This window comes from Molossus molossus, unplaced genomic scaffold (assembly GCF_014108415.1).
Source record: "Molossus molossus isolate mMolMol1 unplaced genomic scaffold, mMolMol1.p scaffold_m16_p_6, whole genome shotgun sequence".
In the NCBI taxonomy this organism is placed as follows: Eukaryota; Metazoa; Chordata; class Mammalia; order Chiroptera; family Molossidae; genus Molossus; species Molossus molossus.
Window position 1 is genome coordinate 66872530 of NW_023425399.1, and position 19453 is coordinate 66891982.

Sequence of the window (19453 nt, forward strand, 5' to 3'; positions counted from 1 at the left end):
TTCCAGGTCCCTTCATGTCGTCTCAAAGGATAAGAGATCTTTCTTTCTTACAGCTACATAGTACTCCATTGTGTATATGCACCACCATTTTTTATCCATTCATCTACTGATGGACATTTGGGCTGTTTCCAGATCTTAGCTATCGTAGATAGTGCTGCTACGAACATGGGGGTACATATATTCTTTCTGATTGGTGTTTCAGGCTTCTTAGAGTATATTCCTAGAAGTGGGATCACTGGGTCAAATGGCAGTTCAATTTTTAATTTTTTGAGGTAACACCATATTGTTTTCCATAGTGGCTGCACCAGTCTGCATTCCCACCAGCAGTGTACTAGAGTCCCCTTTTCTCCACACCCTCGCCAACACTTGTTTGATGATATGTTGATGGCAGCCATTCTGACAGGTGTGAGATGATACCTCATTGTTGTTTTAATTTGCATTTCTCTGATGATTAGTGATGATGAGCATTTCTTCATATGTCTCTTAGCCATTTGTATGTCCTGTTTGGAGAGGTGTCTGTTCAGCTCCTCTGCCCATTTTTTAATTGGGTTCTTTGTCTTCCTTTTGTTGAGCTTTATGAACACTCTATATATATTGGAAATTTACCCCTTATCTGATGTATTATTGGCAATTATGCTCTCCCATACAATGGGTTTGCCTTTCCATTTTGGTGGTTGTTTCTTTTGCTGTGCAGAAGCTTTTTAGTTTGATGTAGTTCCATGTGTTTATTTTCTTCTTTGTTTCTCTTGCCTTAGGTGATGTATCAGTGAAAATTCTGCTTCGTAGGATGTCTGAAAATTTGTTGCCTACATTTTCCTCTAGGATTTTTATGGGTTCATGAGTCACATTTAAGTCTTTTATTCATTTTGAGTGTATTCTTGTGTATGGTGTAAGTTGATGGTCTAGTTTCATTTTTTTTTTCATGTAGTTGTCCAATTTTCCCAACACCATTTATTAAAGAGGCTGTCTTTACCCCACTGTATGCTCTTGCCTCCTTTGTCAAATATTAATTGAGCATATTGTCTTGGGTATATTTCTGTGTTCTCTATTCTGTTCCATTGATCTATCTGCCTGTTCTCGTGCCAGTACCAGGCTGTTTTAATTAGAGTGGCTTTGTGGTATAACCTGAAATCTGGTAATGTGATCCCTCCAACTTTGTTCTTCTTTTTCAAGATTAGTGTGGCTATTCAGGGTCTTTTTTGGTTCCCTGTGAACTTTTGAAGTATTTGTTCTAGTTCTGTGAAGTATGTTGTTGGTATTTTGATGGGGATTGCATTGAATAAAAATACGGAACACTTCACGAATTTGCTTGTCATCTTTGCGCAAGGGCCATGCTAATCTTCTCTGTATCGTTCCAATTTTAGTATATGTGCTGCCAAAGCGAGCACGGTCCATGGTTTTTATAGCTCCTGACTCATTCATTCATGTATTCACTTAACTTTACTAACAGGTAAAAATCTAGACCTTCTCATTGCAAAGATGTTATTTTTAATTACCAATAAGAATTATATTTAGTTAGAAGTATACATAAGTGTGTTGAATTATTGCAAATTCTATTCTTGTGCTATATGAATAAAACTACTGGGGGAAAAAACAGTATTTATTCACATTGTGTCCTTATAGGAAAGAATGGCTATAATTACAATTCCACTTTTTAATTATTTTACTGCAGGGTTTGAAACAACCAAGAGAATTGTATAATTATTATTATAATGCATAATTTTATAAAATTTGTGTTTGAAGGATCTCATGGTGGAATTATTTTCTTTGGTGAGCTACAAAAGGTACTCATTTGGTGTAATTAACAGCACTGATTGTGCCTAATCCTAAGAAAATTGAAAATAAAATTTAAAAAAATACAAACATTTAATGCTCTCAAAGAGCTTATCCAGGATGGCTTGTCATTACACTGTGTATGTGTGTGTGTGTGTGGGGGGGGGGGGTATTAAAGTTTGGAAATAAAGGGTGAAATATCAAAAGCTGTTTTCTTACCCATGACAATGGGCATATTCTTTTTCAAATTCAATGGAACGTCCTGAAACCCTATTAGTTCAGTTCGCAGAGACCTGCCACGGGCTCTGTGCAGTCAACATGTGGTTGTCCCTGGATTTACCTGCAACATTCATTTCATTCAGAAAGACAAAGGTATCTATTTAGAAAGCACTGCTCGGAGGCCTGGAACTCTCTAGTGAGAAGTTTATATGGAGATGATGTAGTATGGGAAACAGAACCTTGTCATGAGGTCTTCCTTACACATCACAAATGTCCTAAAACAACTTTGATATGAAAAGCAGTAAAGAGAAAAAAGCCCTGAGGCCTCCAGAGCACCTTTCTCAGAACTCTTAGACACAGTGGACTACCTAAAATGCTCATCTGCTTTGTTTCACAGTCCTTCAACCCATACCCTGTCCTCAGAGTGACCTTTCCAGAACCTAAATCTGATAAGAGTTCTCCATGCATAAAACTCTGCCACAGCTTCCCAGGAGCTTCAGGGAAGTGTTCACAGTGCTAATGTGGCTTAGGGGGTCTTACTGTCTGCACACACTTTGCTCTCCAGCCTCATATCTCATATCTTCTCCCACATCAGAGTTCACTGTTATCATATCAACTTATGGTGGCTCCTCAAATATGACATGTAGTTCTGTATCTCCTTAATGGAGCCACATGGCCCTCTTTCTGGCAGGCCCCAGACCCCTCCTACCTGGTGAGTGTCTGTTGGCCTTAAGACCCAATGTGAGCGTTTCCTCCCATGACCCGCCATCATTCCTTCTTTGTCTCATCCTTGAACTCAGTACATGACTCTGTCATTGCATTTACTGCACTATCTTAACTAATTCTTTGCAGCCCTGCCTTTCCTATTGATTATTAGTTTTGAGGGTGAAAAATTATTCTGGTGTATTTTTGTCTTCCAAGCGCTTGGCATAGCTTTGGATGAATGAATGCATTGTTGATAAAAATCTAGTTCCCACGGTTGCAGTTTGTCCCCGGCCCTGGTTGGTCATGCGGGTGGCAGCCACTCAATGTGTCTCTTTCACGTCGATGTTTCTCTCTCTCTCTCTCTTCCTCTCTCTCCCTCCCACTCTATCTGTGCAAAAAATGGAAAAATGTCCTCGGGTGAGGATAAAAAAAAAATCTAGTTCCCAGAAGCCCCTGGATAAAAGGAAGGGAAAGGAATAGAACTATGAGAAAGTGCCCTGCAAATAACATGGGAAAAAGCAAGCCAAGGATGCTCCCCTTCCCATCTCTCAGGGTGGCCAGCTCTACCCCAGACTGAGATAGCCAGTGGTGAATAATATTTTACAGATGACATAATATTTTACAGTTAAGTAGGATTCCAGTCCCAAAGCATTTCCCCAAAAATTCTAATGTGACTAAAGTTGATACTTTAAATTTTTATTACAGAGATTTTAAAGGTGGGCTAGCTAAAAATAGGGCATTGTTATAATTCCTTGCTATTTTAAATTTGTTAAAACAATTTTTGACACGTCTGGCTGTGTATCTGTTATTGCTTTACTTCTGTCTTCCTCTTTCCCCTCTCTAGTTATAGTAGTTTAATATGAGAATAAGTAAACAGGTAAAAAGAATGGGCAGCTCTGGTGTAGACAAAAGATATAAATATCAAATAACTAATAATGTGACTTGTGCAGAGTCATTTAAAGTCAGCCAGCAGAACTTTTAAATGTCTATTAACCAAAAACTCCTGTACATCTTGGGATACAAATGAGAAATAGACTCTGTCCTAGAAAATCTTAATATTTATTCACTCATTTAATATGTATTTTTTATTTTTTCATTGTTGACTTTATTACAGATGTTTTCCCATTCCCACTCCCTTTGCCACCCTCCATCCTGCCTTCACCCATCCTAAGTCTTCACCACACTATTGTCTATTTCCATGGGCTACACATATACACATGTATATTCTTTGGTTGATCTCTTCCTGTCCTCCCTACCGTTCTCTCCTCTGATAGTTGTCAGTCTGTTCTATTTATCCATGCCTCTGGTCCAATTTTGTCCTTTATATTCCACATATAAGTGAGATCATTCAATGTTTGTCCAGATGTAAGTGAGATCATGCAATATTTGTCTTTCTCTAACTGGCTTATTTCACTTCACATAATACTCTCCAGGTCCATCCATGCTTTCTCAAAGGATAAGAGCCCCTTGTTTCATACATCCATGTAGTATTCCATTGTGTAAATGTACCACAGCTTTTTTGTCCACTCACTTACTGATGGACATTTAGGCTGTTTCCAGATCCTGGCTAGCATAAATAATGCCGTTATAAACATAGGGGTACATATATTCTTTCTGATTGGTGTTTCAGGATTCTTAGGATATATACTCAGAAGTGGGATCACTGGGTCAAAAGGCAGTTTCACTTTTAATTTTTTGAAGAAACTCCATACTGTTTTCCACAGTGGTTCGACTAGTCTGTGTTCCCATCAACAGTGCACTAGGGTTCCCTTTCCTCCACATCCTCGGAAGCACTTGTTTGTTGATTTATCGATAGTTGCTGTTCTGACCAGTGTTAGATGATACCTCATTATAGTCTTAATTTGCATCACTAATTATTAGTGATGTTGAGCATTTTTTCATATATCTATTGGCCATCTGTATGTCTTCTTTGGAGAAGTGTCTATTCAGGCCATGCCTTTATAGTCAATTTTTATTCAACAAAGGAGATAAGAACATACAATGGAGTAAAAACAGTCTATTTAATAAATGGTGTTGGGAAAATTGGACAGATACATGCAAAAAAAATGCAACCAGATGACCAACTTACAGCATAAAGAAGAATAAGTTCGAAATAGATAAATGACTTAAATGTACGTCACAAAACCATAAAAATCCTAGAAGAAAACATAGGCAGCAAAATCTCAGATATATCTTTCTCAGAGCAATATTTTTTTGTTGTTACATGCCCTTAGCAGGAACCAAACCCAGGACTCTCTGGTCCACAGGCTGTCGCTCCAACCACTGAGCCAAACCAGTCAGGGCATCAGAGCAATATTTTTGCTATGTCTCCAAGGGAAAGGGAAACACAGGGGAAAATAGACAAATGGGATTACATAAGACTAAAAAGCACCCTTGCTGGTTTGGCTCAGCAGTTAGAGCATTGGCCTGCGGTCCGGACAGACCCAGGTTCAGTTCCTGCTAAAGGCATATACCTCGGTTGCAGTTTGTCCCCGGCCCTGGTTGGGTCGTGCAGGTGGCAGCTACTCGATGTCTCCCTTTCACATTGATGTTTCTCTCTCTCTCACTTCCTCCCACTCTATCTGAACAAAAAAATGAAAAAATGTCCTCAAGTGAGGATTAAAAAAAGAAAAAAAAAAAAAAAGACCAAAAAGCTTCTGCAAAGCAAAAGAAACCATCAACAAAACGAAAAGGATTTCAAAATGGCGGTGGAGTGAATGGGAGCTACACAAACCATCTCCCAGGACCAAATTGGAATTACAACAAAAATAAAGACAAATTGTCAGGAAAAAGCAACAGAAAAGCAGCTTGTGAGGACCATATTACCAAGGACACTGATCAATCCTGGTAGGATTGCAGAAGCACAAGATGGGGGCTGGGAGTTCACAGACAGCAGCAGCCATATCTGTGAGCAGTGCCCTTGGGGTTAAACTCCCAATCAGCTCCACAGTGCGGTGCAGGGACAGAGAGCTAAAATAGCCACAACCATTCACCGTGGGCTCTGGCAGAAGGAGGGCAGACTGGATTGGAACTGTGTGGGGACACTCAGGATTTGGAGGGTGCTCAGAGCTTTTGCTGAATTGCGGCCACGCAGGAAGGTGGTCATCTTACTCCTTCCCAGGGTTCTGGGAAGAGGTGGTGGCCCCTGCCTCCGAGATTCAACCCCACCCGTGGACCATTGAAATGCAAATTGAGGCCCATTAACAAACTGCATCTGCCCCACTCTCAGGAAATCCCCTTACCCTGAACACCTGAGGGAGTTTTTCAGTCAACTGAGAACCCAAGGCTCTTCAAGAAACCTCCACTAATAACCTCCAGGCAAAAACCTAGAGGCTAATTAAACTTTTCCTGGGCTTGAAATTCTACCCAGGAAAGTAAGACTTGACAGTAGTGTTTAATGTGGGTCTCCCACATTAATCCAAACCCAGTAGAGGAGGCCACAAACAGCATAACACCAACACCCACAGGGAAAATTTGGCCCACTGAGATAGCCAAAATGGTGAAAAAAAGAAACAAATGCCAAATGAAAGAACAAGAGACCTCTGCCAAAGATGAGATCAATGAAATGCGGTTAAGCAAGTTAACAGAGCTAGAATTCAGAGCCATGATCTTGATGAAGCTCAATAGCATGAGTAAGGACATCAACACCATGAGTAAAGACATAGAAACACTGAAAACCAACCAATTAAACATTAAAAACCACCAAGAAGAAATGAAGAATGACATAGCAGAAATAAAGAACACACTGCAAGGACTAAACAGCAGAGTAGAGGAAGCTGAGGACCGGATCAGTGAATTAGAAGACAGGGTAGAAAAAATAGACCAATCAGAAAACAAAAAGGAAAAAAACAATTAAAAAACAGGAAGACAGTTTAAGAGAACTGTAGGACAACTGGAAATGTAATAATATTCGCATCATAGGAGTCCCCAAAGAAGAAGAAAATGAGCAAAGATTAGAGAATATATTTGAAGAAATAGTGACAGAAAACTTCCCTAATTTGGGGAAGGAAGAAGGCATTCAAGTTGAAGAAGCACAGAGAGCCCCAAGTAAGAGAACCCAAACAGGCCCACGCAAAGACACATAGTAATTAAAATGCCAAAAATTAAAGACAGAGAGAGAATCCTAAGGCAGCAAGGGATAAGCAACAGGTTACCTACAAAAGAAACCCCATGAGGCTCTCAGTTAACTTCTCAACAGAAACAGTACAGGCCAAAAGTGAATGGCATGAAGTAATCAAGGTCATGAAAAACAAGGATCTGAATCCAAGACTACTCTACCCAGCAAGGCTATCATTCAAAGAAGAAGATCAAATAAAGAGCTTCCTAGACAAAAAATGGCTAAGGGAATACATTAGCATCAAACCAGCACTGCAAGAAATGTTAAAAGGACTGCTGTAATTAGCAGGAGAAATGGGAAGAAAAATAGAACCACTTATCAATAATCACCTTAAATGTAAATGGATTGAATGCACAGAGTAGCTGATTGGATAAGAAAGCATGACTCATATATATGTTGTTTACAAGAGACTGATCTCACAACAAAAGACTCAGGTTGAAAGTGAGGGGATGGAAAAAAATCCTTGATCTGTTCGGTAACCCTTTCATTGTTTAATAACATGCTATTTACCCTCCATGTGTTCAAATATCTTTGCATGTTGTTGCTGCAATGGATTTCTAGTTTCATGCCATTGAGACCTGAGAAGATGCTTGATATGATTTCAATCTTTTTGAACTTGTAGAGATTTAGTTTGTGTCCTAACATGTGGTCTATCTTTGAGAATGTCCCATGTGCACTTGAGAAGAATGTGAATTCTGTAGTTAAAAACTTCCTGGAAACCAAATGAAATTGAACACACAACATCACAAAATCTATGGGATGCAGTGAAAGCAGTTCTTAGAAGGAAGTTCATAACACTACAGGCCTACCTCAAGAAACAAGAAAAATTTCTAATAGACTATCTAACCTCACAACTTAATAACTAGAAAGCAAACAAAAAGAAAACCTCAGAGCAAGTAGAAGGAAGGAAATAGTAAAGATCAGAGCAGAAATAAATGACATAGAGACCACAACAGTTCAAAGGATCAATGAAACAAAGAGCTGGTTTTTCGAAAAGATAAACAAGATTGATGGACCCTTAGCTAGACTCACCAAGAAACAAAGAGAGAGAACCCAAATACACAAAATCAGAAATGAAAGAGAAGTAACAACTGACACTACAGAAATATAAAGGATAATTAACAAATAATATGAACAATTGTATGCAACAAATTCGACAACCTAAGTGAAAGTGACAAATTCCTAGAAACACATAGTCTCCCAAAACTGAACCTGGAAGAGATAGAAAATTTGAACAGACCAATAACAACTGAAGAAGTTGAAGAAGTAATTAAGTCTCCCCCAACAAACAAAAGCCCAGGCCCAGATGGCTTCACCGGGGAGTTTTACCAAACATTCAAAGAAGAACTAACACCCATTCTTCTCAAACTATTTCAAAAAATTCAAGAAGAAGGAAGACTTCCAAACTCATTCTAAGAGGCCAGCATAATCCTAATTCCAAAACCAGAAAAAGACACTACAAAGAAAGAAAACTACTGGCCAATATCCCTGATGAACATAGATGCCAAAATCCTGAATTAAATACAAGCAAATCAGATCCCGCAATACATCAAAAAAATTTTTTACCATGACCAAGTGGGATTCATCCTGGGATGAATGGTACAAGAGACCGACCTCACAACAAAAGACAATATTCACAAATCAATAAATGTGATACACCACATAAACAAAATGAAGAATAAAAACCACGTGATCATATCAATAGATGCTAAAAAGGCATTAGACAAAATCCAGTACTCATTTCTGATAAAAACATTCAGCAATGTGGGAATAGAGGGATCATATCTTGATATAATAAAGGCCATATATGGAAGACCGACAGCCAGCATCATACTCAATGGGCAAAAACAAAAAATATTTTCCTTAAGAACAGAAACAAGTCAGGTATGCTCACTATCGCCACTCTTATTTAACATAGTACTGGATGTCTTAGCCACAGCAATCAGACATGAAGAAAAAATAAAAAGGATCCAAGTTGGAAAGGAGGAAGTGAAACTGTCATTATTTGCAGATGACATGATATTATAGATAGAAAATCCTAAACACTCCATCAAAAATCTACTAGACTTAATAAATGAATTTGGAAAAGTAGCAGGATACAAAATTAATGTCAAGAAATTGACGGCATTATTATCCACCAATGATGAATTCACAGAAAGAAAAACTAAAAAACCAATCCCATTTACCATCATGGCAAAATAATTAAGATACCTAGGAATAAAATTGACCAATGAAGTAAAGGACCTATTTGCAGAAAACTACAGGAAATTGAAAAAAGAAATAGAGGAAGATATAAAAAAGTGGAAGCACATAACTTGTTCATGGATTGGAAGAATTAACATCATTAAAATGTCCATATTACCCAAAGCTATGTATAGAGTCAATGCAATCCCCATCAAGATACCAACAACATACTTCACAGAACTGGAACAAATACTTCAAAAGTTCACAGGGAACCAAAAAAGACCCCAAATAGCCACAGCAATCTTGAAAAAGAAGGACAAAGTAAATGGGATCACAATACCGGATATCAGGTTATACTACAAAGCTACTGTAATCAAAACGGCCTGGTACTGGCACAAGAACAGGCAGATAGATCAATGGAATAGAATAGAGAACCCAGAAATGTACCCAAGACAATATGCTCAATTAATATTTGACAAAGGAGGCAAGAGCATACAGTGGGGTAAAGACAGCCTCTTTAATAAATGGTACTGGGAAAATTGGACAGCTACATGCAAAAAAATGAAACTAGACCATCAACTTACACCATACACAAGAATAAACTCTAAATGGATCAAAGACTTAAATGTGACCTGTGGATCCATAAAAATCTTATAAGAAAATGTAGGCAACAAAATTTCAGACATCATACGCAGCAGAATTTTTATTGATACCACACCTAAGGCAAAAGAAACAAAGGAAAAAATGAACACATGGGACTATATCAAACTGAAAAGCTTCTGCACAGCAAAAGATACAATCATCAAAATGGAAGGCTACCCACTGTATGGGAGAACATCAGTTAAGGGGTTAATTTCCAAAATATATAGAGTACTCGTGCAACTCAACAAAAGGAAGACAAAGAACCCAATTTAAAAAATGGGCAGAAGAGCTAAATAGACACCTCTCCAAATAGGACATACAAATGGCCAAGAGACATATGAAGAAATCCTCAACATCACTTATCATCAGAGAGATGCAAATTAAAACAACAATGAGGTATCACCTCACACCTGTGAGAATAGCTGTCATCAACAAATCAAACAACAAGTGTTTGCGAGGGTGTGGAGAAAAGAGGACTCTAGTACACTGCTGGTGGGAATGGAGACTGGTGCAGCCACTATGGAAAACAATATGGTGTTTCCTCAAAAAATTAAAAACTGAACTGCCATTTGACCCAGTGATCCCACTTCTAGGAATATACCCTAAGAAGCCTGCAACACTAATCAGGAAGATTGGGTCGGGGGGATGGGGAGGATGGTGTCAATGGGGATAAAAAGGAGAAACATCTGTAACAAAAATAAATCAATAAAAAAAATTTTTAAAAAGAAAAGGAAAACCAGTGTAAGGGAGAACATATTTGCCAACAATTTATCAGATAAGGGATTAATCTCCAATATATATAAAGAACTTGTACAATTCAATACTAGGAAGACAAACAATCCTATAAAAAAAAAAACAGGTAGAGGGCATAATATGTATTTATTAAGCCCTTAGTGTGTGCAAGGCACTGGGCTAAGCACTAGGTGTACCGTAATAGTGAATACAGATATACACATATTTAAGTATAAAGTATGAGTATAAGAATAAAGAGGATAATATATTATCAGACAAAGTGAAAGCAATGTAAAGGATTGAGAAGAACTTAAATTATATTTGGGAGTCAGAAAGGGCCTGCCTGTGGAAGTTCCATTGCATCTGGTCTAAGAGTTAGCCAAACAAAGAGAAGGGTGGGGAGCATTCCAAGAGGAAAGGGACTGAAAGGTCTTCTGTAGCTGGAACATGGGAGCAAGGTGAACAGGGGTATGAGATGAGGTCAGAGGCAATGAGATGATTAAATTATGGAGAAAGAAAATACTATTCAATCCTAGCTACCATGTATTTTATACATATACTTCCTTTAATCTTCATGATCACCCTTTACTGTTACTATCATGTAAAAAGGTACCGCTGGTGGATAATGGAACAGAAAGGTACATCTTTATTCATTGGAAAAAAAATAAATAAATAAAGTGAGCCCGGCCTGTATGTATCAGGGATTGAGCATTGATCCATACACCAAAAGGTTCCCAGTTTGATGCCCTGTCAGGGCATATGCCCGGGTTGTGGGCACAATCCTCAGTAGGGGGCATGCAGGAGACAGCCAGTCGATGTCTTCCTCATCATCAATATTTCTCTCTCTCTCTCCCTCTCCTTTCCTCTCTCTGAAATAGAGAAACATACTAAAGACTGATAGGAATTCTCATGGTATCTACTGGATTTTCAGGACTCAGCTGTCTAGGTTGAGGTGATGACTATCTTTGCTGTCTCAGAGGAAATGACATTTTATAGAGAAAGAAATGTGAGGTTTTGAGAGGTTAAGTGACATGCCCAAGCTCACACAGCTTGACTCTGGAATAGCTGGAATTGGAACACATATCTCTTTGACTCTGAAACCTATGCCTACTCTTACCACAACAATATGCTTCAAACAAAGTAAAATAAGTATTCATTGTTGTGGCAAAACAGAAAGAGTTACTTTATTTAAGCAAAGAAAAAATAGGATAGTGTTATAGGACCTTCATTACAGTGAAATGAGTGGGGCAGACAAATGGTATGTTAGCTCCTTCTACCTCCAGAAAGCTGTGGTTTTGTGAAAAGTCCCTCTGTCCTTCTAAAGGCAGTGGCTCTGGCTTATATTGTTCATAGCTCTACTTGAGTTCATTTTTATTTAATAAATTTGATAAATTACTATATATGCCCATAGACAAAATTTATAATGATAGGATGTAGGGAGTAGGACATGTTTCTTAATAGCAGCTCTTTTTCATAGGCAAACAGCTAATTCTGGCATTTTGACTAAATTTTATTTGTTTGTAGATGAAATTGCTCAGTTTTACTAAAGGTAAGTTGCATTTATTCTACAAGATACTTTCAGTGTATCCTGAAGTCTCTCGTGTGACTTAATAGCAACCAAATATTGCCTTTTCTTTTTACTATTGTTTTTTTTCAGGTTTAGTTCTTGTAAGGAGACATAGATTTCTTTAGGTAAAAGATTCTCTGGAATCTATAACTAGGCATTTAAGCAAGAGCAGAGTTACAAAGCAGTTTCCATTTTATATTTGTTTTCTGTAGCAGGAATGGAAAATTGATGGCACAGCAGCTAGCAGGACAAGTAACCTTTCTACTATAATACACTTGATTTCTAATCTAAGGGTGTCTTCCTAGCAACCCTCCATGGATCACTATCAAAATAATCTGCTTAAAATCTTTATTTCATCCTCTTACTTCCCATTTTAAGAGCCTTTCATGCCTCCCTATAGCCAAAGGGATAAAACCCAAACCCCCCTGGTTGACATTCGAAACTTCACCCTTGAGCTTCCATTTATCTTTCAGGTGCTATCTCTGATGGCTCCCATGTTAGAAACTGCAAACTGAACTCACCTCCACTTGTCTGGATGGTGATAGTTTTTCCTCCAAATGGACTGTAAGATCTTCTTTACTTGCCTGTCTCCTCATCCTACCACACCCACCTCCTACAGCATCTGCCCAGCACTTTGCTTGCCCTGTAGTAGGAACTATCCAAATTGATTGTTCACTGAGATGTTCAGCAAGTGTTTATTGAGCTCCTAATATGTGCCAGGCATAGTGAAAAAAAGGCTGCTGCCTTCAGGGAACAACTAATCTTATTGTTTGGTAAGTCATGTGATTATGGTTAGCCTATGTGATTTAAGGCTTTGCTTCTCAAAGTATGGTTCTTAGGCCAGTTGTATTAGCATAATCTGCGAGCTTGTAACAGTTGTAGAATCTCAGCTCTCCAACCATCCATTCTCTATTAGCAAGATATCCACATGATCTTCATTGCACGTCAGAGTATGAGCTCAGCTTTAAGATTCACAGAGAGAGGAGAGGCAGTCAAATTAGTGAAGATGCTGAACTCACCCCCTCTCATGGGCACACAAAATTAAAACTACATATAGAACAACTATTGCTGAGAAAGACCTGACTACTAGCAGAACAGGTTTTTTACAACTAAGGATATAATGAAAAAGCCATATTGAAATGGGTAGGACTGGCAGAGATGCAGTCTAGTCAGGATACATCACTCAAGTGTGGTGTTCCACAGGCAAGAGGGATATCAAAACCGCAGAGTTACTTCCTGAGGATAAAGGTGTCCAAGGTTCACATTCGGCTACCTAGCCCAGGTGGCCTGCACCAGGAAGAGGAGCCACCACAACATTTGGCTTACATCCAGGAGAGCTGAAGGCCTATACGAAACTTAGAGTCTGTTCTTAAAGGGCTTATATATAAGCGCACTTCCTCTGAGTCCCAGCAAAGAGGCAGTAATGTGAAAAGCTCTAGGGTCATACATGAAGGAGATGCAATGACTAATTTCAGGGTGAGTGCCGGTATCTTGGAACTTTTTCCAGGCATGGAAGTGCTGTCAGGCACTTTTTTTTTTTTACTTTTTTTTTTTTACTCTTCTTCCATCTATCTGGCCTGGTGCTAGCAGATGCCATATTTGACACTTTCCATTGACCTCTCTAACACTATTTTCCCTGCTCCAGTGTTTTACAGAGATCCTGCCCTTCTCAAGACCCTTCCAAAGTGGTCTTTGCTTCACCACACTCAGTAGGCTGCCTTGGCAAGGAGTGGTGCCTCCCCAGGTAGATCCCACTCTGGGGGACCAGCCCCACCCACCAGTACACTTACCATTGCAGCGGGGCCTCCCAGTCAGCCTGGGAACCAACTGTACTCACCAGTACACCCAGAGCAATTAAAACTTATCCACAACAGGTGGGAGTGTTCAGTCCACACAGGAGAAGCTCCTATAGCACCTGACTCGGGTGACTGGGGGACTGAGTCACTGGGCTCCACAGGACACCTTCTGCATAAGGCCACTTTTACAAAACTGGGAGACATAGCTGATTTACCTAATACACAGAAACAAACACAGAGAGTCAGGCAAAATGATGAGACAAAAGGGATTTATTTCAAAAGAAAGAATAACACAAAACCCCAGAAAAAGAACTAAATGAAACGGAGATAAGCATTCTACAAAATAAAGAGTTAAAACGTAATGGTCATAAAGATGCTCACCACATTTGGGAAAAGAATGGATAAAAACAATGAGAACAACAAAGAGATAGAAAATATGAAAATGAACCAACCAGAACTGAAGAATATAATAACTGAAATGAAAAATAATAGAGGGAATCAATATCAGATTAGATGATACAAAGGTACAGATCAGTAATCTGCAAGACAGGGTAGTAGAAATCACCCCAATATCAGATTAGATGATATAGAAGAACAGATCAATAATCTGGAAGACAGGGTAGTAGAACCCAATCAGAACATCAAAAAAGAAATGGATTTTAAAAATGAGAATAGTTAAAAGGACTTTTGAACAATAAGCGTATTAACATTTGTATTATAGGAGTCCCAGAAAGAGAAAGAGAAAGGGGACAGAAAATCTATTTGAAGATGTAATGGTAGAAACTTCCCTAACCTGGTGAAGGAAACAGACATTGAAGTCATGGTAGTACAGAGAGTCCCAAACACTATGAACCCACAGAGACCCACACCAAGAGACACAAAATTCAAATACTAAAAGTTGCAAATAGAGAGTCTTAGAATCATCAAGAGAAAAACAACTAGTCAGCAGAAACATTAGAGAACAGCAGGGAGTAGTGTGATATATTCAAAGTGATGAAATCGATAAACCTACAACAATTAGTAATCTACCAGGCAAGGTTATCATTCAGAATAGAAGAAGAGACAGAGTTCCCCAGACAAGCAAAAACTAAAGGAATTCTATACCACTAAATTGACACTACAAGAAATGTTAAAGGGACTTATTGAAAGGGTGGGGGGGAGTCCAAAACTAGAAAAAAGAAAATATATGAAAGAAAAATCTCATTGATAAAGGCAAACATAATAAAGATAGATCAATGACATATAAAGCTAGCAGGAAAGTTAAAAGACAGAAGTAGTAAAATCATCTCTATTTATAATAATTAGTTAAGGGATATGCACAAACACAGCGAAAGTATATAAAATATGACATCAAAACCTAAAATGTTGGGGGTGGGGAATGTATTGCTTTTAGAATGCATTTGACTTAGGTGATCATCAACTTAAAATGGACTGCTATGTAAATAAGTTGTTATATGAGAAATTTGTGGTAACTACAATAAAAAATCTTGTTTTAATTTTAATTTTTGTATTTGTTAATCCTCACCCAAGGAGATTTTTCTATTTATTTTTAGAGAGTGGAAGGGAGGAAGGGGCGGGGGGCAGGGGGAGAGAGAGAAACGTCGATATGAGAGAGACACATCGATTCGTTGCCTACCACAAAACCCTGACCAGGTCTGGGAATCGAACCTGCAACCCAGGAATGTGCCCTTAAACTGGAATCAAACCCATGACCCTTTGGTTCACAGGCTGATACTCCAACCACTGAGCCAAACTGATCAGGGCAATCAAACACCTTTTATAATAGACACACAAACTGTAAAGAGAAAGGAATCCAAACATAATGTTAAATAAAATAATTAAATTACAAGGAAAAGAGCAAGAAAAGAAGAAAGGAACAGAGAACTACAAAAACAACCAGAAAACAGTGAACAAAATGCCAATAATATATATCAATCATTATTTTAAACTGATAAGCACAAATACTACATTTGATCTTAACCAAAACGCTGAGAGGAGATCAATAATTGTTTCAAATGCAAATGGACTAAATGCTGCAATAAAAAGAGAGAGGGTGGCTGAATGGATAAAAAAAAAAAAAACAAGACTGATACATATGCTGTCTACAAGAAACTCACTTCAAATTTAGACTGAAAGTTCAAGGATGGAAAAAAACATTCCATGTGAATGGAAATGAAAAGAAAGCTGAGGTAGCAATGCTTGTATCAGACAAAATAGACTTTAAAACAGAGACTGTTACAAAAGACAAAGAAAAGCATTCATTACATAATGATAAAGAGATGAATCCAAAAGAGGATATAACACTTATAAACATCTATCCACCCAACATAAGAGCACCTAAATACATTAATATTAACAGACATAAATGGAGAGATTGACAGTAATATAATAACAGTAGGGGACTTAAATACCTCACTTACATTAATTGATAGATCATCCAGAAAGACAATTAACAAGGAAACATTGTCATTAAATGTCACATTAGATCAAGTGAACTTAGTAGATGTATACAGAACATTCCATCCAAAAACAGCAGAATACACACTTTTTTCTATTGCTCATGGAACATTCTCCAGGATACATCACGTGATAGGCCACAAACAAGCCTCAATAAATTTTAAAAGATTGAAATCATATGAAGCATCCTTTCCAACCACAACAGTATAAAACTAAAAGTCAATTATAAGAAGAAAATTAGAAGAAAAAAAACAACCACCACAAAGGTGGAGGCAAAACAAAATACTACTGAAAAACAATGGGTAAACAAAGAAATCAGAGGAAATTTAAAAAAATATCTTGTGACAAAGGAAAATGGAAGCATCTTTCCAAATGGAACACAGCAAAAGTAGGTCTAAGAGGGAAGTTTATAATGAATCAGGCCTACCTCAAGAAATTAGAAAAATCTTAAATAAAGAATCTAAACTTGCACCTAAAGGAACTAGAAAAAGAACAAAAACAAGGCCCAAAGTTAGCAGAGGAAAGGAAATCATAAATATCAGAGGAAAAATAAATGAAATAGAGACAAAAATAGGTAGAAAAGAATAATGAAACTAAGAGCTGGTTCTATGAAAAGATCAACAAAATTAAACTATTAGTCAGAGTCGTCAAGGAAAAGTAAAGAGAGAGGGTTCAAATAAATAAAGTCAGAAATGAAGGGAAGTTACAGCCAACACCACAGAAATACAAAGGATCATGAGAGAATACTATAAACAATTATATGCCAACAAATTGGACAACCTCACCATTATCTCATTTCCAAAAAATCCCTAGATAAATCAATTATACAATCTCCTTCAGGGTCTCGTTCAAGAGAGCCCCTTGAAGAGAAAGATGATGTCTTGTAAAATGTCCTACCCCACTCAGTGCTTGCATAGTACATTATCCCCACTGGGTAAATACAGTCTGATATTTAACAACTGGGTGGTGTGTAAGAGGCACTCAATAAGTATTTATTGAATAAATAGAGGAAAAATAACAATGTACTTTTTTAGAGCTAGCACAATCATTCATACTTCAGCATAAACTGTAAAGACCCGGTGCCTCTTGTACCTATAAAATTATCTTTCTTGTATTTGAAGACCCTACTGAAGTCAACCCTTAGCCTTCTCTACGCTGGACTAAATCCCCCTTCTTTTAGTCCGTCTCCATAGGTTTTTAACTCTGACATTTTCTAATTTTGCCTCTACTGTTAATTTTTTTCTAATCTTTATTTCCAGTTAATCACAGTCTTACCTGTCCTTATCTGGGCCTGCCTGGCCCCTGTAGACAGTGGGGTCTGAGAGCCCACGCTAGGACCTGCCTCACGGAGTTTGCCCCTTTATTGTTACCTTCAGGGTCTTTGTACAGAAGCAGCCCCCATGAGAGGAGAGAAGGGAACATACCTTTTGTGAGGACAGAGATGAGCCTAGGCTAGCGATTTTCAACCCTGCTGACAGGAACTTGTAGAAGTACCAGTGCCCACTCCCCATCTGCATCCCCCAGGAATTCCAACTTAATTGGTATGGGCATTACCAGATTTTAAAATCTCCACAGATGATTCTTATCTGACTTAAAAACCACTGATCTAGCTCATCTACATGAAAAGAAAGTGAAACACAGCAAAGGGCAGGGGAATGTATATATACATGGTGGGGCAAAAGTAGGTTTTCAGTTGTTCCTATGGAAAAATAATACAGTAATTAATAAATAATAATACAAGAGTAAATTCTGTGTTTCGCATACTCACAATTGTATACCTACTTTTGCCCACTCATACACACACACACACACACACACACACACACATATATATATATGCATGTGCATAGATACATACACTGACAGGATTTACACTGAAGCCTCATTGCTCTGGATATTGGTGATTCAAGATGTATGATAGATAGTTTTGTGTAGTGGCCTAACATTCACCTTTCTCATCTACAGAAAAATGAGTACTATAAGCAAGATTGTTTTAAAACATTTTATAGAAACTACATTGTTTTACTAAGGATTTAAGTTCAAATGCTAACTTAAGCTAAATACAATTTACATTCCCTATTACAGAAACAAAAATTTGGAAGACACCAGCAAATACAGTGAATGTATCATACAGAGCCCCTCCTCTATCAATCATAGAATTGCTTTTATTACCTTGTCTATTATCACATATACTAAAATTTTATTAATACTTTAATTACTTTAGAATAATGCTTGTTACTGTTGGAATTCAGCTGTTTATGCCATAGAATTGTTCTTACAAGGACATCATTAGAAGATAATTTTCTCTAATGCAGGGCTTCAGTAGGACCACTGTCCCTCCCAGATCCGCAGATTTGCTGATGCATTACAGCAGCAGGTTTCAGCCTTTTCATCTCCTGGCACACAAACTCATTATTAAAATTCTACAGCACACCAAAAAATATATTTTTGCCAATCTGACAAAAAAAAATATGTATAGTTTTGATTCATTCACACCAGATGGCTGTTGTAGTGTTGGCTGTTGTCATTTTTTATTGGACACTGTAAGGGAAAAGAGGTCAGTGCCTCTGACTAAACGTCAGGGGCTGCATGTTGTAAACTTCTTGCAGCACACTGGTTGAGAAGCGCTGCGCTGCAGTGTTCTGGCAAGTGAAATCCTGCGTGTTTCGGGGAGATTCTCTTGATTAGGGGTCTGACAATCACCAGAGTAATTTATGTGATGGCTTTATGTAAAAATATTTCATTAATTCTAATAGCTTACAGTAGTTTAATAGTTTAATGTAATTATGCTTAATTTTGTATTGCAATGTGGCTTGGCTAGTCTTTGGATCTGGGTCTGCGTAAAATACAGCTAATGGAAAATTTTCCTCAGGTTTTCTTAAACAAGGAATTAAGTCTGAAAGTGAAACTGAATGCAAATCTAACAAGCAGTCTCTTGCCAGAGAAAATATTGGCATAATTATATTTAAATTGCCTAGTATATCAGTTCATTTGGCTAAATCCCCACATCCCACAGTGTTTTAGAATTATTTTCAAAGTTCTATTTCTCACCTTTCCACTAACCTACTTTTAGTAATTTCTGTTGTGTTGGGTGAAATTTTACCAAAAGGCAGCCTGAGTGAGGGAGATGTTGGGAAACATATCAAATAATGTTATTTATTATGATCACCATTAAAGGTAGAGAGGAGGAGGGAGTTGGAAGTAATGGCCAGGATGAGGTTTGGGATTTCATTTATCTGTGTTGCCCATTGTGGTTTGATG

At 37.9% G+C, this 19453-nt stretch overlaps 1 protein-coding gene and 1 non-coding gene across 2 annotated transcripts in view; one reads left to right on the forward strand and one right to left on the reverse strand.

Annotated features, from left to right (window-relative positions):
• The window catches only part of L3MBTL4 (L3MBTL histone methyl-lysine binding protein 4), a 381883-nt gene that overhangs the window by 334279 nt on the left and 28151 nt on the right, over nucleotides 1-19453 (forward strand). The gene's annotated exons all lie outside the window — the stretch shown is intronic.
• LOC118619523 lies at nucleotides 1282-1388 on the reverse strand. Its single transcript, XR_004957282.1, has one exon. It is a non-coding gene; the product is annotated as a U6 spliceosomal RNA (small nuclear RNA).